General features: G+C 48.9%; 1 long non-coding RNA gene across 3 annotated transcripts in view; it reads right to left on the reverse strand.

Moving 5' to 3' along the window:
- Positions 1-18872, reverse strand: part of LOC135185177 (uncharacterized) — a 37406-nt gene extending 18534 nt beyond the window's left edge. For 2 of the 3 annotated variants that reach the window (XR_010306389.1, XR_010306388.1), the window contains exons 1-2: positions 18787-18872; positions 18218-18299 (exon numbers count right to left, since the gene is read on the reverse strand). This is a non-coding gene — a long non-coding RNA (uncharacterized LOC135185177). Of the gene's footprint in view, positions 1-2822; positions 3033-18217; positions 18300-18786 lie in introns of those variants that run through there. The other variant, XR_010306390.1, reaches the window with a different exon arrangement.
- Positions 18873-19402: the final 530 nt, after the last annotated feature.

The following is a 19402-nucleotide window of genomic DNA, read 5'->3' on the forward strand; positions in this document are numbered from 1 at the left end:
AGCTTAACATGTGTTGGAAAGTGAATGGAGAAGATCAGGGGATGGATAAATGTGGGAGTAATCACAAGACTTCATGCAGATGGAGTGGTTTTGAAAGTCTGGTCTTGTTAGTACCAAGCACAGGTCCTCCTGCTCCCTGGGGCAATGCAGGGATGGTGGGCAGTGGACAGAGTTACTCACTTAAAGGGAGAAGATGGTTGTGCAAACCATTTTCAAGCCATTACAAACCAGCCAGGTGTTTTGAAGACTTTTGGGACTGAGATTCACACAGTTAATTGGATTGGAAGGGACACTCGCAGGTCATCTTGTCCAACCCCCTTGCAGTTAGTGGTGACATCTCCAACTAGAGCAGGCTGCCCAGGGCACATCACGTCTGATCTTGACTGTCTCTAGGGATGGGACCTCAACCATATCCCTGGACAACCTGTCCCATTGTCTCACCAACCTCATTGTGAAGAACTTCCTCCTATGTTCAACCTAGATCTCCCCTGCTCCAGTTTCAAACCGTTGCCCCTAGATGGCTTTGAAGTAGAAAAAAAGAGCTTTGCTGCCTTCAGTGGTCTTGGCTGCAAGTGCATGAGTGTGAAAGAGTGAGCTGTGTGAGGTTCAGAGAATTTACACAGGGGAGGACTAAAATGTTCCAAAGGTGCCTGGTTGCAACCTTCACACACTCCTCCCTCACTGCTTGGCCTGGCCTAGGTCAATAGGACTGCATTTTCTGAAGTCTCCTTGCCTGGAAAAGTTGCTGTGAAATCAAACCAGGGTGGTTTTCTTTGGCAACAGTTCCCCAGGCAAGTTTTTCACAGCCTAAAGCCAGAGCCAGTGGTTTGCATAAATATTCTGCTCTAACTCCAGCCTACAGTGTCAAGGGGATTTGCAAGGTAACTCAAGCTTTGGCCTCCCCCTATCTGGGAATACTAATGACTGGTGTGTATCTGTAGTTATTCTGCAGGTTATCATCTCTGGCTTGTAAAGCCTTCAGCAAGCTGGTCTACTCTGTACCCCAAAATGCCACCACCTCCTGACCCATCAAATGCTCCTAGATTCATGAATGGTTTGGGTTGGAAGGGACCTTGAAGATCATCCAGCTCCAATCCCCATGGGCATTGGTGAGGACACCTCCTACTGGACCACGTTGCTCAAGGCCTCATCCAATGCCTCCAGGGAGGGGGCATCTGCAACCTGTTCCAGTGTCTCACCACTCTCACTGTAAAGCATTTCTTCCTAATCTCCAGTCTAAATCTCCTCTCTCCAGCTTCAATCCATTCCCTCTCATCCTATCACACGAGCCCTTACAAAACACCCACCAAGAACAACCCTCTTTGCTAGAGCCACACGGTCTCCTTCAAACAAATCACACCCAAAGTTTCCCACTTCCACACAAACACCAACCTCAGCTTTGGCTGTTTGCCAGGTACAGCTCCTGTTCCTCACACCTGGAATCCATCCATCACCACCAGCTTTACCATCAAGCTGCTAATGAGCAGTTCTGTGCCAGGTAAGCAACTCTCCAGAAGAGCTGTTTGAGTCCTGTTTCTCCAACACATGATGTCTGGGCATGGACAAAGCTTGTGATGGAGTCTAGAAGCATTTGTCCCTGTTTTGCTCCTGAGCAGTAATACTGAAACTTGAACAAGACAAAATAAATTGTCTGAAAGGAATGATAAATCTGTTTAAGAGAAGGCACATGATATTTGTTCTGATTTGAGGGGAGATTTAGACTAGATAAGGAAGAAGTTTTTTCCTACTGATGGTGATGAGATGCTGGCCCAGGTTGCCTAGACAGGAGGGAGATGCTCTAGCCCTACAACCATTCCAGGTCAGGTTGTTTGGAGGCTCCAAGCAATCTATTCTACTTGAAGATGTCCCTGCTGACTGCAGGGGGATTGGATGGGCTTTAAGGTCCCTTCCAACCAAATCCAGTCTGGGATTCTATGATTGGGGGTTACTTGGTTATTCTGAACAGTGAGGATGGAGGCTAGGTGCGAGAGGCAGTTATCTTCAGATTGCTGTCCCAGTCTAAATCTCCTCTCTCCCAGCTCAAGGCCATTGCCCCTCATCCTATCACTACAAGCCCTTCTAAAAGAGTCCCTTTTCCACACATTTTAACACACAAGGCTAAAGTACTCATTCTGAACACACAAAGGTCACAGAATCATAGAATCAACCAGGTTGGAAGAGACCTCCAAGCTCATCCAGTCCATCCTAGCACCCAGCCCTAGCCAATCAACTAGACCATGGCACTGAGTGCCTCATCGAGTCTTTTCTTGAACACCTCCAGGGACAGTGCCTCCACCACCTCCCTGGGCAGCCCATTCCAATGCCAATCACTCTCTCTGTGAAGAACTTCCTCCTAACATCCAGCCTAGACTTTCCCCAGCACAACTTGAGATTGTGTCCAATGAGTTGGGTTAGGAGAGACTTTAAAGATCATCTAGTTCCAAACCCCCTTCCATGGGCAGGAATACCTTCCACTAGGCCAGGTTTGCATCCAGCCTGGCCTTGAGCACCTACAGAGAGAGAGCCTCCACAACCTTCCTGGGCAGTCTGTGGCAGCGTCTCACCACCCCCACTGTCAATGTGTGCGTCTGCGTACATTTGTCAGGCGTGGAGAACCAACGCCAGCTATGACGAATATTAGCTCTCTCCCTCTCTCTTTTTTTCTCCAATTAGAAAAATGCTCCAATTCTAGTTTTTCATCAAGGTTACGAAGGTCAGAGATCCCATCAGCATTCTGCAGCAGTTTTGCTGTTAGTCAGTTCACTCCTGTATTTAACAAAGCGGCACTTGAGACAACATCTCAAGGCAGTGCATGCTCCTCGCTTGTACAATGAGTCATTTTCTGAATGCTCAGCTCTTCCTTTTTACCTTCAGTTGAATAATATTTGCTTTAAAGGCTTTCTGTTCTAATTCTTATTTGTGGAAATAAAAGGCTTGGCTCAGCCTGGCTCTGCGTGGCCCCTGCAGCTCTGCTCCTCTCAGGACGCTTGCGTTGGGTTTGGCATGGGTGGAGAAACAGCAGCTGAAGGTAGCTGATCGCAGTAGAGCAGACCCAGCAGCAACAGCAGGAGGAGGGAAAATATATAAATATTTAGGGGGATGGAGCCATGTCAAGAGGTTTAGAGCTCGAGAGGAGCCATAAATCACAACGTGTGCTCAACTATTTGCACGTTCAGTCGAAATGTAGGGAAAAAATTCCCTTAGAAAGAGAGGAAGGAACATTTGGCAATTCTGAACCATCCACATTCTGCTTTTTCTTGGAAATCATGCAAAACAAGAAAGGAGCAATGCTCCAGTCCATTCTCTTGCTCCAAGTCAGGATCAATTATAGTTAAATCATTCCTGATAATAGCTGCCAAACTCATTCTTAAAGACTTCCCGTGATGGAGTTTCCTTAAGCTGCCCTGGCAGTCTCCAGCAGTGCCTCACCACTGGAAGCATTAGCCAGCTTTTCCTGCTGTCTAGCCTAGATTGCCCTCACTCAGATGGACTGTTTCATCAGCTCAGCTTTCTTGATGATATTAAAAGAGATCTACACAGACAAATTAAATGCCTCATCTGTAAGAAACCATTCCATGAGGAAAAGAAAACAATTCACAGTTGCTCAATGAAAAACTAAAGGCACTGTGTGGCCACTGCTAGTGCTGCCCTGAGAAATGAGAGTGCCCAGCAAGTTCCCTTGCTGTTGTGCTTACAATTCACACGAAAAAAGAAGTGTATTTCACAGCCTGGAATATGTTGTGGTTTGTTAGGTTACTGCTTGGACAGATGAGCTGATGTCTCCAAAACAGGTCAGGGGTGGGAGAACAAAATGAGTGGAAGTTATTTCTCCAAATGCAAAGTGTGTGAGTGAAGCAAGGTCTCTTATCTGGGAGAAAATAAACACCCTGGCACATTTCTGCACCTCAGCTTTCCTGTGTTGGAATCATAGAACTGGTTGGGTTGGAAAAGACCTGTAAGGTCATCCAGTCCAACCATCAACCCAACACCACCAAAGCCACTAAACCACATCCCCAAGTGCCATGTCCACGCATTTGCCAAACCTCTCCGGGGATGGGGACTCCACCACCTCCCTGGGCAGCCTGTTCCAATGCCTGACCACTGCAGCAGAAAATAAATTGTTCCTCATGTCCAACCTGAACCTCCCTGGCACAATTTTGGGCCATTTCCCCTCCTTCTATCACCTGACAGTAGGGAGAAGAGACCAGCCCTCACCTGGCTCCAACCTCTTTGCAAGGAGTTGTGGAGAGCAATGAGGTTTCCCCTCAGCCTACTCTTTTCCAGACTGAAAAAACCCAGTTGCCTCAGCTCCTCCTGTGCTACACACCCTTCAGCAGCTTCGTTGCCCTTCTCTGGACATGTTCCATACCTTCAACATGCTTTCTGGAGCAAGTGGCCCAAAAGCTTTTGGATTAAAAGCAGCAAGATTAATCAAGGAAATCACACAGTACTTGATGTTTGCCTCCTGGGACATGCATGGAGGTGTCCTGTTGAAGAGGAGAGCCTGGACTCAGTGTGTGGAGCTGTGTAGCAGCTCTGAAGCTTAGGCACAGCGATGTGCAACCACTCCCACATCTCCACTTAGCTCAGCTCTGTGGCCTGGACAGGGCTTCTCTGCTCTGGTTCTGGTCTGATCTACACATCTCTATCCTAAAATGAGTCTACCTCGGCTTGGCAGGCTGCAGGTGAGCTTGCACAGGTGCTGCAGGGTGCAACAAGCTGTGCAAAGTAAAGGGGAGATCTTCCTTACAGCAGTGGATCTGGCTAGCCTGCAGCTAAAGCAAACACTGTCAGGGCTGGAACCACACGAGTTAGTTACCAGCTACCATTATGTCTCTTTTGGGTCCTTCACTAGAGGAGAGACATTGAGGTGCTGGAGAGGCTCTGGAGAAGAGCAACAAAGCTGGTGAAGGGTCTGCAGAACAGGGCTGGTGAGGAGCAGCTGAGGGAACTGAGGTTGGTTAGTCTGGAGAAGAGGAGGCTGAGACACCTCATTACTGCAGCCTCCTTTCAGGGAGCTGTAGAGAGCACAGTGGGGGTTAGTGTCACTAGTGTCGGGTGATACATAGAGAGGAAATTACCTGAAATTGTGCCAGGGGAGGTTTGGGTTGCAGAAAAGGAACAATTTCTTTGCTGCAAGAGTGGTCAGGCAATGGAACAGGCTGCCCAGGGAGGCAGTGGAATCATAAACCCTTTCTTTCCAGCAGTGAGAATTTTGGTTCTGTTTTAGTCCTGCTCTAGTTGGAAGTGTCCCTGCTGACTGCAGGGAGGATGGACAAGATCATAGAAACAGAATCAACCAGGTTGGAAGAGACCTCCAAGATCATCCAGTCCAATCTATCAGCCAGCCCTATCCAGTCAACTAGAACATAGAATCAACCAGGCTGGAAGAGACCTCCAAGATCATCCAGTCCAACCTAGCACCCAGCCCTATCCAGTCAACCAGACCATGGCACTAAGTGCCTCAGCCAGGCTTTGCTCCAACACCTCCAGGGACGGTGCCTCCACCACCTCCCTGGGCAGCCCATTCCAATGCCAATCACTCTCTCTGTGAGGAACTTCCTCCTAACATCCAGCCTATACTTTCCCTGGCACAACTTGAGACTGTGTCCCCTTGTTCTATTGCTGGTTGCCTGGGAGAAGAGGCCAACCCCCACCTGGCTACAATGTCCCTTCAGGTAGTTGTAGACAGCAATGAAGTCAGCCCTGAGCCTCCTCTTCTGCAGGCTGCACACCCCCAGCTCCCTCAGAGGGCTGTGTTCCAGGCCCCTCACCAGCTTTGTTTCCCTTCTCTGGACACGTTCCAGTATCTCAACATCTCTCTTGAATTGAATGGCCCAGAACTGGACACAGCACTCAGGTGTAGCCTGACCAGTGGAGTTCCCAATCCTGGAGGTGTTTGACAAACATGTGGATGTGGCACTTGGGGACATGGTTTGGTGACCATGGTTGGGTTGATGTTTGGACTGGATAATGTTGTAGAACTGTTTGGGGTGGAAAAGACCACTAATACAACAATTAGACAGCACAGAGCCAGTTGAAGGGTTTGGGTGCTTATTTTTTAACTCTAGTGATTTAGCCCAATGCCTCCCACAGCTGAAGCAAAGCAGATAAACACTATTTTTAATCAAGGATCTGAACAAGGGATCAATCCAGCCATCTAAACACCATTTAACCACTCTCAGCCTGCCCCCTCCTTGTTTGGTGCCTTACAAGAGACAATTGCTCTCAGACACCTTGGAAATGGAAGAGAAGCTGCTTTTTATTTTTTGTACTTTAAAGCAGCTCCCAGAGAAGAAAATTACCAGAAGAATTTTTGCCTTAATGAGTGCAAATTACAAAGCTCCAGATGAGCACGACACTAATTGCTGTGTCAAGGCACCTCAGAGCACAGCCTCAGCCTGCCCCTCTTCTACTCTGGTTCTTGTGACAAGAAGCAAAAGTGGTGGTAACAAAACCAAAAGATTGCAGGTCATATAATTTATGTTTGCAAACAAAAGGTGGACTGCTGATGGTGGCAGTCCCAGGGATCAACATCTGGGTGAAATGAGGAGGGACTGGGAGGTGTTTAGGCAGCATTTTGCTTCATTGCCCAAGGATGCGTCACACCTCTCATCTATTGGTTATGGCACATCATTGAGTGGTCTGGGTTAGAAAGACCATTTAAGATCATCCAGTTTCATGGGCAGAGACACCTTCCACTAGGGCAGGTTGCTCATCTGACCTGGCCTTGAACACTGAGGTTGGAATTGTTTAGGTTGGAAGAGACCTTGAAGACCATTGATCATCCAACTGTTAACCTGGCACTGCACCATGTCCCTTAGCTCTGCATTGTAGAATTCATCTAGTTTGGGTGAATCAGCCAATTCCTTGTGCTTTCCTCCCACTACATTCCCCTCAGCAGACCTTTCCTTTCCCTCCTCACTGCTGGGGCCCCAGCACAGCAGTTGGTCTCTCTCCATCCACCCTCACCCTGCTCCCACTACCACTGGGACTAGAGCACGTGGTGGAGTTTTTAAATCTTGAAGCTTAAAAAATGCATCATTTTAGGGATTCCTGATCCCTAAAGGAATTCTCCAGCGCTTGGTGGCCAAACACTGGCCTGGAGAACACAATGTAGCTGTAGGAAGAGATACTGCAGGGATTATCAGCGTAAGAATGTGGAGTGCTGGAGCTCTGGAGCAGGCTGCCCAGAGAGGTTGTGGAGTCTCCTTCTTTGGAGAGCTTCTAAGCCCCCCATACCATTGTAATCCTGGACAAGCTGCTGTGGGTGCCTCTGCTCTAGCTGGGGTGAGGCAGGGGGGTGGAGTGAATAATCTCCAGGAGTCCATGGCATCCCTCACCACGCTGGGATTCCTTAAGATGTATCCCCATTTGCTGCAGAGCTGGGACAGGACTCGTGCAGGAGCTGGCCTAAAGGGTAAGGAGCATCCAAAGCAGCAGGTGGTACCCTAGGCAAGGTGGGAAATGTTCCTCGGCCTTGCACTTGCCAACAGAGAGACATTGATAAGAGACTCCACTAAGAAGCTGAAGATGACTTGTGGAATTGGGCAAGTGAATCCCTCAGTGCCAAAGGCACACCCATGGTGGCACCCTTACCACCCACAAGCTGTGCCCAGATCGAAGTTTAGGAGTATGCCAAGTTCAGATGCAGCAGCATCTGCCCAGGTCTCCCCCTGAGGTTGCCCTTTGATCCACCACAAACCCTTGGATGCATAATTTGTATTCTCCCTCACCCCCTCCTGGCTCCTGAAAAAGCCCTGCCAGCATCACTGGCTGGGGGCACTCTGGAGCTTCAGGGTGGAAGAGGGGGAGCAAGCACCAGCATCTCTCAGCATTGTGCCTGGACCACTGAGAACCACTGCACATCACATCCTGCTTCAAAACATCCCAGCACATCTCCACAGGGCTCTCAGCTGCGGTGGGATCAGTGTACAGCTGAGCTTCTATCCCTCCAGAGCTCCTCTGAGGAGCAAGCAGCGACCTGCCAGGGAAAACCACTGCCCCTGGAGAGAGCACCACGTCCTCCAACCCCCAGATATGAGGCCGTGCATTCTGGAGTGCCATCTACTGGCACCATCTCCAGCACCACTTTATACACACAGAAAGGTGCCCAAGTGCAGGAAAGAGCAGGTGGCCAAAGTTCCCCGACTGTGACACTGCCCCAGTGCCCCATCCCCTAGCTGAATGAGGCAACTAAAGGCAAACAGGAGATGGTTCTGGAGGCAGGACCATGGCACCGCTGCTGGCAGCTGCTCAGCAGAGAGCTGGCATCGCTGGGCTCTTTGTGCTGAGAATGTCACTCACTACTTAGGTCTGGAGAACAGGGCTGATGAGGAGCAGCTAAAGGAACTGGTATTGTTCAGCCTGGAGAAAAGAAGGCTGAGGGGAGACTTCATTGCTCTCTACGGCTCCCTGAAAGGAGGCTGGAGCGAGACCAATGCAGCAATTGAGAGGAGGAGAGGAAATGGCCTCAAGTTGCACCAGGGGAGATTCAGGTTGGGCATTAGAAGACACTCCTTTGCTGAAAGGGTTCTCAAAGACTGGAACAGGCTGCCCACGCAGGTGGTTGAATCCCCCATCCCTAGAGGGGTTTCAGAGAGGCAGAGATGTGATGCTGAGGGCCATGGTTGTGCACCAGGCTTGGTAGAGTTAGCGAGTGGTTGTGCTGGATGATCCTAAAGGTCTTTTCCAACCAAAACGATTCTGTCACTCTAACAAGTGCTATTTTCCCAAAGTATTTTTTGCATCCTCCCTTCTACCCAGCAAACATTTTCCTCAGCCGCTTCTACTGCAATCAGTACTTTCTTTAGGAGTATAGAAAAACTCAGCTTGGTGCTTTCAGATGCAAATACCAACAACTGCAGTGTCCTGGCTCCTATTCCTCCCTTTGGCAACGCAACAGTGAGGTTGTAGCTGCTGCAGTCTGAGCAGCAAATATTAAATAAGGTGGAAAAACGCTCAGAATGAATCCAGTGGAAAGAAAAAAACCAGGGGGAAATGATTGCCCCAGTATTACAGCAGGAGGAAAATAGAGGGAATTTGTAAAATTACAACCGAGCTCAAGTTGCATCGATTAGAGGCCAGAGGACATGGTCCAGATCATTAAATTCCTGTGGGCCTCGCGCTGGAGGTTGGAGCAGTCAATTTCTGTTGCCCAAGGAGTACATTCTGGTCTTGTTCCACACAAGGTGAATGTTTTTCACTCTTTTCAGCCCCTTTTTAATCTTATTCAAATGTGGTTTTGAAGCCAGGCGTGTCAACTCCTCTAGAAAAAAAGCCTTTTTTTGTAGTTATTGTTTGCAGTTTCTAATTACATACAAACAGCAGGGGAAAAAAAAAAGCTTGTCCAAGGATGAGCTGAGCGTGGATGTTCTTTTGGAGATACGTTCTGATTATCTTTTCTCAGAAACAAATCGGTTTCAGGTGGCACATCAGGAACTTCAGTCCCTTAAGTGGCAAGAAACTTGGTTAGAGAAGACTCATTGTGGTGCTGCTGCTCCGCTGCCGTCACAAGACCTTGGTGGTGCCAGCGCAGAGCTAGGAGCGGTCACACAACAGCAGCTTCAAGCCATGATGGGCACCAAGCAGGAAGCCTGCAGCCAGGAAGCCTGCAGCCAGGATTCACCCGAGGAGGAGGATTAAATGCACAGGTTCATTGGCTGCTGAAGGTGTAGGGTGCAGGGTCCCACACAGCCTCATGCTGCACAGGCAGACCTTGTGAGCTCAGCACTGATCACCTGGCTCTTGATTGGAATGGAGGAGCTGGGTCCTCTCCTGGACAAGGAATTGGTCCAATGGCATATTGCATTAAAAGCCTCTTTTGCTTCCTCTGCCTTTGCCAGCTTCAGCTTCCAGCTCTGGGTGGCTCTGGTGTTCCTAAAGAGACTCCTCAGACCTTGCATTGTTTTTCTTACTCATTCCTGATGTTGCTTCCAGAGTTTTAATTGTCTTTTTAAATTTGAGGACACCAGAAGTTGGAGTGGGACCACAGCCCACTCTGAGGGGTGGCTGCAGGGCTGGATGGGTCCCCACTGTCTGTGCCCATCCCTGGGCTCCAGCAGGAGCAATTATATTTGTCACCCCTCATACACTCAGGGGGTGCCCAGAAGATGGGTGGGAGATGCTTGCAAGGATTGATGTGGGCAGATGGATCCAACAATGTCAAGAACCTCAGCAGCACCTTGTCCTGAGGGCTAAGCTGATCTTCGGAGCACCTCTCTTCATGCTTGAAAGCCAGACACTGGAGTGCTGCTTCTTTCTTTCTGTGAACAAAGAACTTCAGCTTGGGCTGCACCTGGGGCTTCTCCTGCCAGAGCTGCTGCTCCACATGGCACCTGGGCAGACACCTGATGTCCATCCAAGCCAGCTTCCATTCCTCTGGTAGCTTAATGGTTTCGACCGAGGCAGAGCAGCTTTGTTTGTGTGGCAAATGCACCTTTCCTGGCTAGCAGGAGATATGTACTAACTGTTTTTCCATCTCCAGGTTCATGTTGTACCTCTACAGAAACAGCATCACACATTTTTTGCTGCTACTTCAGCTTTGAAACCGTCACACAGAAATGGTGGTGAACAGCAAGGAGAGACCAGGCTGGGCAGGACAGCTGCAGAGGACCTCTTATTGTCCATGCATGTGAAGAAGGCTGCGTGGTGCAGGGTTGCAGGTGGCTGTTAAGTACATACCAGTGCTTCCAGTCAACAGCCATGAGCTGAGGGGATGGGGAGCAGCCTGACTTCATTGCAGGAGGCTGTGAAGCTGCTCAGGCTCAGCAGCCCTCGCTCGTGCTATACTTAGACACTGCAAACTGCCTCAGCCCAGAGAACATCTATTGAGTGGAGCTCTTGTTGAGAGATGAAACCTTTCCCATCATCTGCTTGGCTGACTGTTCAGACTTTCTGAGACATATTAACACATGAAGTCCCATCATCAAGGGCTAGGTTGGGAGATCTGACAGAGAAGCCACCACTGCTTGGGCTGGATGGTCTCCAGAGGTCCCTTCCAACACCCCTGCTAAAGCAGGGTCACCCACAGCATCTTGCCCAAGATAATATCCATGGGGGGTTTGGAAGCTCACCAGAGAAGGAGACTCCACAACCACTCTGGGAATCTTGCTCCAGGCTTCCAGCACCCTCTCACCAAAGAAGTTTCTCCTCCTGTTCAGACTGAACCTCCTGGCTTCCAGTTGGTGCCTACTGCCCCTTGTCCTGTCACCGGGCACTACTGAGGAGAGTTTAACTCAGTGCCATCCTCCTGCTCAGATTTGCTGGCCAAAATGTCCCATTCACATTGTCTTTGATAACATCATGACAAAAAATACTACCTTCAGATGGCAGAAGCAATGATTCAGCTTTTGGTCTGAAGTGGGACATTTGAACCTGTAGGTATGAAAAAGCTTCTGGAAGCTGACTGCCCATCGATGGCTTCGGAATGCAGAGAGTCCATGACCACAGATGAAGTTTCAGATCTCAACACTCAGACTAAAGTGTGGGTGAAAGCTTCAAAAGCTCAGTTTTCACTCCTTCAGCCATAAAAAATTGTAACTGCAAGCTCACCTAGACCCACAGACTGTTTTTGACTTGGAAGGGATGACTCTGTTGTTCCAACCTTCCTGCTGTCAGCAGGGACACCTCTTACTACATCAGCTTGCTCAGGGGCCCATCCAACTTGGCTTTGAACCCTTGGAATTGGATTTGTTTAGGTTGAAAGAGATGTTGAAGGTCATTGATCATCCAACTGTTAACCCAGCACTGCCAGCTCACCACTGATCCATGTCCCTCAGCACCACATCAGAGACACAGAGATTTGTTTTTGGTTGGAAGAGACCTCTAAGACCATCCAGTCCAACCAGCAACCCAACACCACCGTGGCCACTAAACCACATCCAAGTGCCATGTCCACACATTTCTTGAACACCTCCAGGGATGGGGACTCCGCCACCTCCCTGGGCAGCCTGTTCCAATGCCTGACCACTGCTGCAGCAAAGAAATTGTTCCTCATAGCAGCAAAGCTGGTGAGCTTTCACAAGACTGAAGGTTGCTGAAGGGTCACTTAGTGGTCACCTCTCCATCAGATCATTGTAGTGAAGCTTCAAACCTTACCCCTCACTTAAAACACTGTGCTTTGCTTTTAATGCAGTTGTTCTTAGTCCAGGAGAGAGAGAGAGAGAGCAAGAATCTGGAAGCAAACATATTCACAACCCCCCAAGCCCATGACTCCACATTCAGATTGCTCCTCAACTCCTGTATCTGTTTGCCATCAAATAAAGAGCCTGGACTTTTAGGGTGCAATTTGAAGAGTTTGGTGAATGTCCATCTCAGAAGAAAGATTCTATTGATCCTCCACTGCCACTCATCATCTTTTTACTGTTATCAACAAGGCAGGGGTGGAAAGAACGGCAGGGAGGTGGTGGAGTCACCATCCCTGGAGGTGTTCAAGAAAAGGCTGTATGAGACACTTAGTGCCATGGTCTAGTTGGCTAGGGCTGGGTGCTAGGTTGGACTGGATGATCTTGGAGGTCTCTTCCAACCTGGTTGATTCTACGATACACAACAAGGAGAAGTTCTGCAACTGCATAAATTCAGTAGAGCACCAATGTTGTCAAGAAGGTTATCAAAGTGTCAGCTCTGCCAGCACAGATGGCTTCCTCCTCTGCCTCTTTTCATAGATTCACAGAATGGGTTTGGTTGGAAGGGATCTTAGAGATCAAGTTCCAGGCCTGTTGCCACGGGCAGGACCCTTTCCATTTAGACCAGCTTGCTCAAGGCTTCATCCAACCTGACCTTGAACACCTCCATGGAGGGGCCATCCACAACCTCCCTGTGCAACCTGTTCCAGTCTCTCACCACTCTCACTGTGAAGATTTTCTTCCTAATCTCCAGTCTAAACCTGCCCTTCTGACCTGCTCTCCAGACCCTGCACCTGCTTTGTTGCCCTTCTCTGGACAAACTCCAGCCCCTCAACATCCTTCTTGGGGTGACCCCAGTACTAAGATGCCGATGACAGCCAAACACCTCACACCTCTGCTGCCTGGTGTGAAAGCCCTAAACAAATCTCTGTGTACCTCACCTCAGGTCTGTCCACTGCACCCTGTGGCAATAACAGTGGCATCTCCTTGGCAACCATCTTTATTATTTTGGTGAAGGATCAACTCATACAACATTTCAGGAGAAAGGGGAAGATTGAAGGGGTGGGGGTGATGGTGAAAAAAAAGGGTTTGCTACCGAGAAAAACATTCTGGCTGTTCTGTATTGTCCTTGAGGACTTTGCTGTGTGCCGTCACCCACTGCTTAGCAACAGATTGATAGCGGCTGGCGAATCGATGCTCTGGGAGCAGAGAGCAGCGCGCACAATGCTGCATGTTCCCATTCAAGAGATGCTATTGGGAAGCTATAGAAGCAGCAATTATGGCTTTTTAGATGCAGTTAATTATAGCAGGGAGAACTCTGAGCACAAACCAGCTTTCTTTCAAACACCCCCCCCCCCCCATCTTCCTTTAAAGACAACCAAAAAAAAAAGGATGCCAAAGGAGCTCCCAGAAGGTGATTATCCCAAATTAAGTGGCTGCTTCTGAATGGGTTTGTGGCAGAGAAAGTGAAGGTGAAGAAAACAAACAAACAAAGCCCCCAAACCAACCCCAAGCAGCCTTTGAGAAGGCATAAATGGAATTGTCATTATTTTGGTGTTGGGGATTTGATTTTGTTTTTTAACTACAAAAAAAAATAAGCTCTTTGTTCTCTTTCCCAACACACACACAGACATCCAAATAGTGCATGTCTGGAGGGAGGGGGGAAGGCTTACTACAGATCAGCAAAATAGAAATCACCAAAGATGTGATTATCCCAAATTCAGGGACTGCTTCTGAGTGGATTTGTGCTCAACCAAGTGAGAGAATTAAATAAACCAAACAGCCTTGGATTGTTTTTTGGGTTTTTTTTTTAAGTGGAATTGAAATGTTAAAAAATGTTTTGCTGGTTTGGGTTTGGTTTGGTTGTTTTTAAAAGACAAACCACTCCTAAACACAATTCCCTTCCCCAGCATGTACACAGACATCCAAGTAGGGGAAAAAAACACCCCACTCACAACAAAACACAACTTACTATGGATTAGCAAAGTAGAAATCACACCCAAAAAAAAGTGGTTACCCCAAATTAAGAGGCTGCTTTTGTGCCAGAATGAGTGAAGGAATGAAGGGAGGCTGTAGCCAGCTGGGGTTGGTCTCTTCCACCAAGCAACCAGCAACAGAACAAGGGGACACAGTCTCAAGTTGTGCTGGGGGAGGTCTAGGCTGGATGTTAGGAGGAAGTTGTTGGCAGAGAGAGTGATTGGCATTGGAATGGGCTGCCCAGGGAGGTGGTGGAGTCACCATCTCTGGAGGTGTCCAAAAAAAGCCTGTCTGAGGCACTTAGTGCCATGGTCTAGTTGACTGGCTAGGGCTGGGTGCTAGGTTGGACTGGATGATCTTGGAGGTCTCTTCCAACCTGGTTGATTCTGTGAATAAGTAAACCAAACAGCCTTAAAAAAAAGCTGTCAGTGGAACTGTCATTAGTTTGCTGTTTGGGGTTGGACTTGGTTTCCTTTAACTGCAAGCCACTCTATTTCAAATATGATGTACACAGACATCCAAACAGGGAAGACAAAACAGTGGACATCCGAGTAATATGGAATGGAGAGAAGCTAAGGAGAATGAAGCCATCAGAAAACCACCTGCCCAGGAAGAGACAGACAATGGGAAGGAGCTGTGCAGGCACCACAGCCTTTGCTTTGCTGAGGGAGAAGGTTTTGAAGCATCCACCCAGGAGCAGCCACTCAGCTGAACTCCTCAGTTTTTATCCTTCTTAGCTCATTCTGTTATGGCAATGAACACACAGCAGTTCTCAGCTCTTTCCACCACCTGGGGCCCCAGCACTTCACCCATCCTTCGAGGCATCCCAACCACTGAGAACCTGGATGCAAACTGCTCAGGTGCCTCCTGCTGTGCCCCTTTCCCCAGCAGCACTAAGTGCCAAACACATTCCTCAGCCCAGGGCTGAACTCAGCCCAAGCCCAGCTGCTCCCTGGTGCCTTGGCTTATGTAGGAAAAGCAGTGGGAATGTTTCCACTAGCTCAAAAAACCTTCTAGCCCCTGCATGCTGCTAGCACTAAGCTGTTGGTTGTGATGGAGATGGGTACCAGGGTTCAGGCAGGAGAGGAGCTGCTCACACATTTAGATGTTTTGGAGCAATTCCTTGGTCTATGACAACATTCATCTTAAAATGGAAGTAGTCAGAGTTGTGCAAGAGCAGCATGGGAATGAGGGGAGTCCATGGCCTTCTCTAAATCTCTGCTGTGCCTCTGCAGATGAATGTGTTGAGTGCTTTGCACCAGCTGGTCCAGTATGACACCTGCTTCCCAGTTGATGAGCTGGCTCCAGAATCATTGGAAAAGACCTCTAAGATCAAGTGCAACCTTCTACCCAACACCTCCATGGCCACTAAACCACATTCCCAAGTGCCGTGTCCACACCATTCTCAGACACCTCCAGGGATTGGGACTCCACCACCTCCCTGGGCAGCCTGTTCCAATGCCTGACCACTTCTGCAGCAAAGAAATTATTCCTCATGTCCAAACTAAACCTCCCCTGGCACAATTTCAGACCATTTCTTCTTGTTTTATCACCTGATAGTAGGGAGAAGAGCTCAACTCCCAGCTCACTCCAACCTCCTTTCAGGAAGTTGCAGGGCAACAGGCTAGGAGGCAGAGAGTGCTTTATGGTGCTGCTGAAAGAAAACCATCCATCAGATCAGCCTGAGCCAAACCTCACACTCTGTACATCTCAAATCCACCTCCACAAACCCACCAGCAGTTTAAAATAAAAGCTATCTGCATTTGTGCAGGGTAGGAGGAAGACAGTGGGGTCTCCTCACTCACTCACTCACTGCTGAAGGCTTGCCTTGCAGCTGCAGAAATGTTCTGGGAATGAGGCCACCTCATGGGACTTCTCATCAGTCTTGCTTTTGGTGGAATGAAAATGGTGCAAGGGGCATTTTACCACTTTGAACTCTTCACCTAAAGAATTCAACATGTGAATCTACAAACACACTCCCAGGACTTCAGTTCCTGGAGGTTTTGTTATTTGCTTCAAATTCTGGCTGATTAAGACTGAAACAACCAAATCATTGCAACCTGCAGCTCATTACGAAAGCTCATTTGTGCAGGTGCATTCAAAGGGAACTTAATTCTTCTTCTGGAGCTTCTCTTGGCTTGAAACGCAGATGAAAGCTCCCCTTTCCTCTCTGCATCTTATCAAACACCATCTCGCCTCTCTGTAGCCTTCTAGAATCCCTCAACTAGATCCCTTTAAATTCTGTGCTAATTGAATCTAAAATTAGTCCCCTGTGGGGACTAAGTAGAAGCCAAGTAATTTAATGGTCAGACAATTAACAGCTCTGCATTAACTGGAGCTTCTGAACAACAACTGTTTCCAGTAACACGGGCAGACTCACACTGGGTGTGCTTTTCCCTTCCCTAAGAGGAGCTGAGAATCACAGTTCAGTGCTGGAAGTGCAAAATGCCAGTTTCACTCCATGGAAGTGATTAAATGATTATTTTTTCCCTCAAACAGAAGCAGCTTTGTGGGCTCCCTGAGCTGGATTTTCCCTCTGCAGCCTCCTGCTCCGTTTCCCCCTGCCACAGCCGTATCTGTGCCACCGGGGAGTGTTTTCATTGCAGACTGGGCAAAACCTGACACCTTCTGTAGCAGGCAGATGTTTGGTCATGTCACAGAATTCATTCAGCTCAGCTTTGGAGATGGAGTTTCCATCTATGCTGAACCTTCTGGAGCCATGGAAATATCAGCATTTCTCAAAACAGAAGCCATCTCACATGGATGCAAATAGAACAGCAAAGCTGCCCCTCCAATGCTGCAGCTCATGGGGGGATGCAAACCACTTCTGAAACATCAAGGGAGCTCTCCTGGAGAGGCTACTGCTAAGAGCTGCTTCTGTAACAGAGGCTCACCTACACCTCCCAGGGTCCAGGACTTTTTCTACCTTCCAGAGCCTGGAGAAGAGGAGGCTCAGGGGTGATCTTATTACTGTCTACAACTACCTGAAGGGGCATTGTAGCCAGGTGGGGGGTGGCCTCTTCTCCCAGGCAACCAGCAATAGAACAAGGGGACACAGTCTCAAGTTGTGCCAGGGTAGGTATAGGCTGGATATTAGGAAGAAGTTCTTCACAGAGAGAGTGATTGGCATTGGAATGGGCTGCCCAGGGAGGTGGTGGAGGCACCGTCCCTGGGGGTCTTCAAGAAAAGCCTGGATGAGGCACTTAGTGCCATGGTCTGGTTGACTGGCTAGGGCTGGATGCTAGGTTGGACTGGATGATCTTGGAGGTCTCTTCCAACCTGGTTGATTCTATGATTCCATTAATTTAGCTGCACCCATGGAAAGCCAGTAGGGACTTCAAATGCAGAAGTGATCTCCACAGAGGACAGAGCCTTTGGTCCAACCTGTTCACACTATCCCAGCATGGTGGGGGTTGGAAGGGACCCCTGGAGACCATTCAGATCAGCCTCCGTGATAAAGCAGAGCACCCACAGCAGCTTGCCCAGCATTGTAACTGCCAACTGGGTTCAGAAACTCTCCAGATAAGGAGACTCCACAGCCTCTCTGGGCACCCTGCTCTAGGGCTCCAGCACCCTCACACCAAACAGCTTTCTCCTCCTGCTCAGATGGAACCTCCTGGGTTCCAGATTGTGTCCATTACTCTTTGTCCTGTCACTGGGCACCACTGACAGGAGTCTGAGCAGATCCTCTCTCAGACTGCTCTCCTCCAGGCTCAAGAGCCCCAGGGTCTTAATTCACCTCCTCACAGAGATGCTCCAGGCCCCTCAGCATCTTCATACCATCCACTGGACTCGCTCCAGCAGTTTCCTGTCTCTCAAACTGGGCAGCCCAGAACTGGACCTGGCACTCCAGCTGTGGTCTCACTGACCAATTAATTCCTGAACGATTCCCACTATCAGATGTGGATATTTTCAGATGAATGTGTCCTTGCCCAACACACAGCACACCCTGCCTGATTGTCTCAAGTCGACTGACCACACCACAGAAGGCCAAAGAACTGCCCATCAGGGAAGACACACATGGTGGAAAGCAGGAGTGACCTCTGTACAGCATTAGTGCAATCCCAACCACAAAACCCCAGTGATTAACTACAGTTAGGCAAACCTTTTCTTACCCATGATGCTGAACCAGGCTGAAGCATACAGCAGTGACTCCCTTCTTACTTTTCCACCGACGGGTGCAAGTGGATGATGCACCTGTAGAGAGAGAACAACATAAGCACAGAGCCCTACATGACCCCTGCCCCTCCCTGCAGAAGGACCAGGACACAGTGCAGCTGCTAAAGCAAATCTGATGTTTAATTGCAATCACTAAGAAGCTAAACACCTTCAATTCACTACAAAACAGAATGGCTGGGGACAGACTTCAAGTTCCTACTTGTGTGTGCACATGGAAGGGGAAATAATGGAAGCACAACAGGAACAGGCTTTCCCTTTCAAATTACAAACTACCTTCTGGTAGCAAGAAGCTCTACCACCTCCTTCCCTGGAGATGTTCAAGGCCAGGTTGGATGAGGCCTTGGACAACATGTGGAAGGTGTCTCTGCCCATGGCAAGGGGGTCAGAACTAAATGATTTTTAAGGTCCCTTCCAGCTCAAACTACTCAATGAATCAGAACTTGCATTTTCCAAATGTTCTTCTGTTCTAGAAGACCCCCAGCACCAGCTTCTGAAGGTTTCTTACTTTGCCAGTCTCCAGTCATCCTGGGTAAGGCAGCCCTGGTTTCTCTGTCTGCACTTGCACCCTGGCCAAGAGCTCAACCCTTCCATTAACCACCCTTCACAGAGCCCAAGACCCTGCTACTTAAGCCCATCCCAGGCACCCACCCACTCTTTGCTCCCCACCCCTGGCTCCCAGCTGCAGCCCATGAGTGCCTGGGGTGGGCTCGCCCAGCCTGCACCACTAAACACAGCCCAAGCCTCCTCTGTTGCTAATTGCTGAAGAGCAGCTTTCTCTCACAGATGTTTGGGTCAAGAGCAGGGCAATGTGGTACGTTTGGGACGGGCCTGAAATTGGAAGGTGCTCCAGGACTCCTGCAGGTTGACAAATCACATCTAGTTCATTGGATAGGGCTGGGTGATAGGTTGGATTGGATGATCTTGCAGGTCTCTTCAAACCTGGTTGATTCTATGATTCTATGTTGGCAAATAAGAGTTTTTCATCCCATGAGTTGTTTGTGTAGCTGCTGGTGCAGGCAAGATGGCATCTGGTCATTTGCCACAGAGTGAAACGAGAGAGAGCTACAGAAGATCTATATTTGACTTGTGGTCAGCATGAGAGCCCAGTGAGGCCATGCTGG

The sequence above is a fragment of the Pogoniulus pusillus genome, chromosome 22, assembly GCF_015220805.1.
Source record: "Pogoniulus pusillus isolate bPogPus1 chromosome 22, bPogPus1.pri, whole genome shotgun sequence".
NCBI lineage: Eukaryota > Metazoa > Chordata > Aves > Piciformes > Lybiidae > Pogoniulus > Pogoniulus pusillus.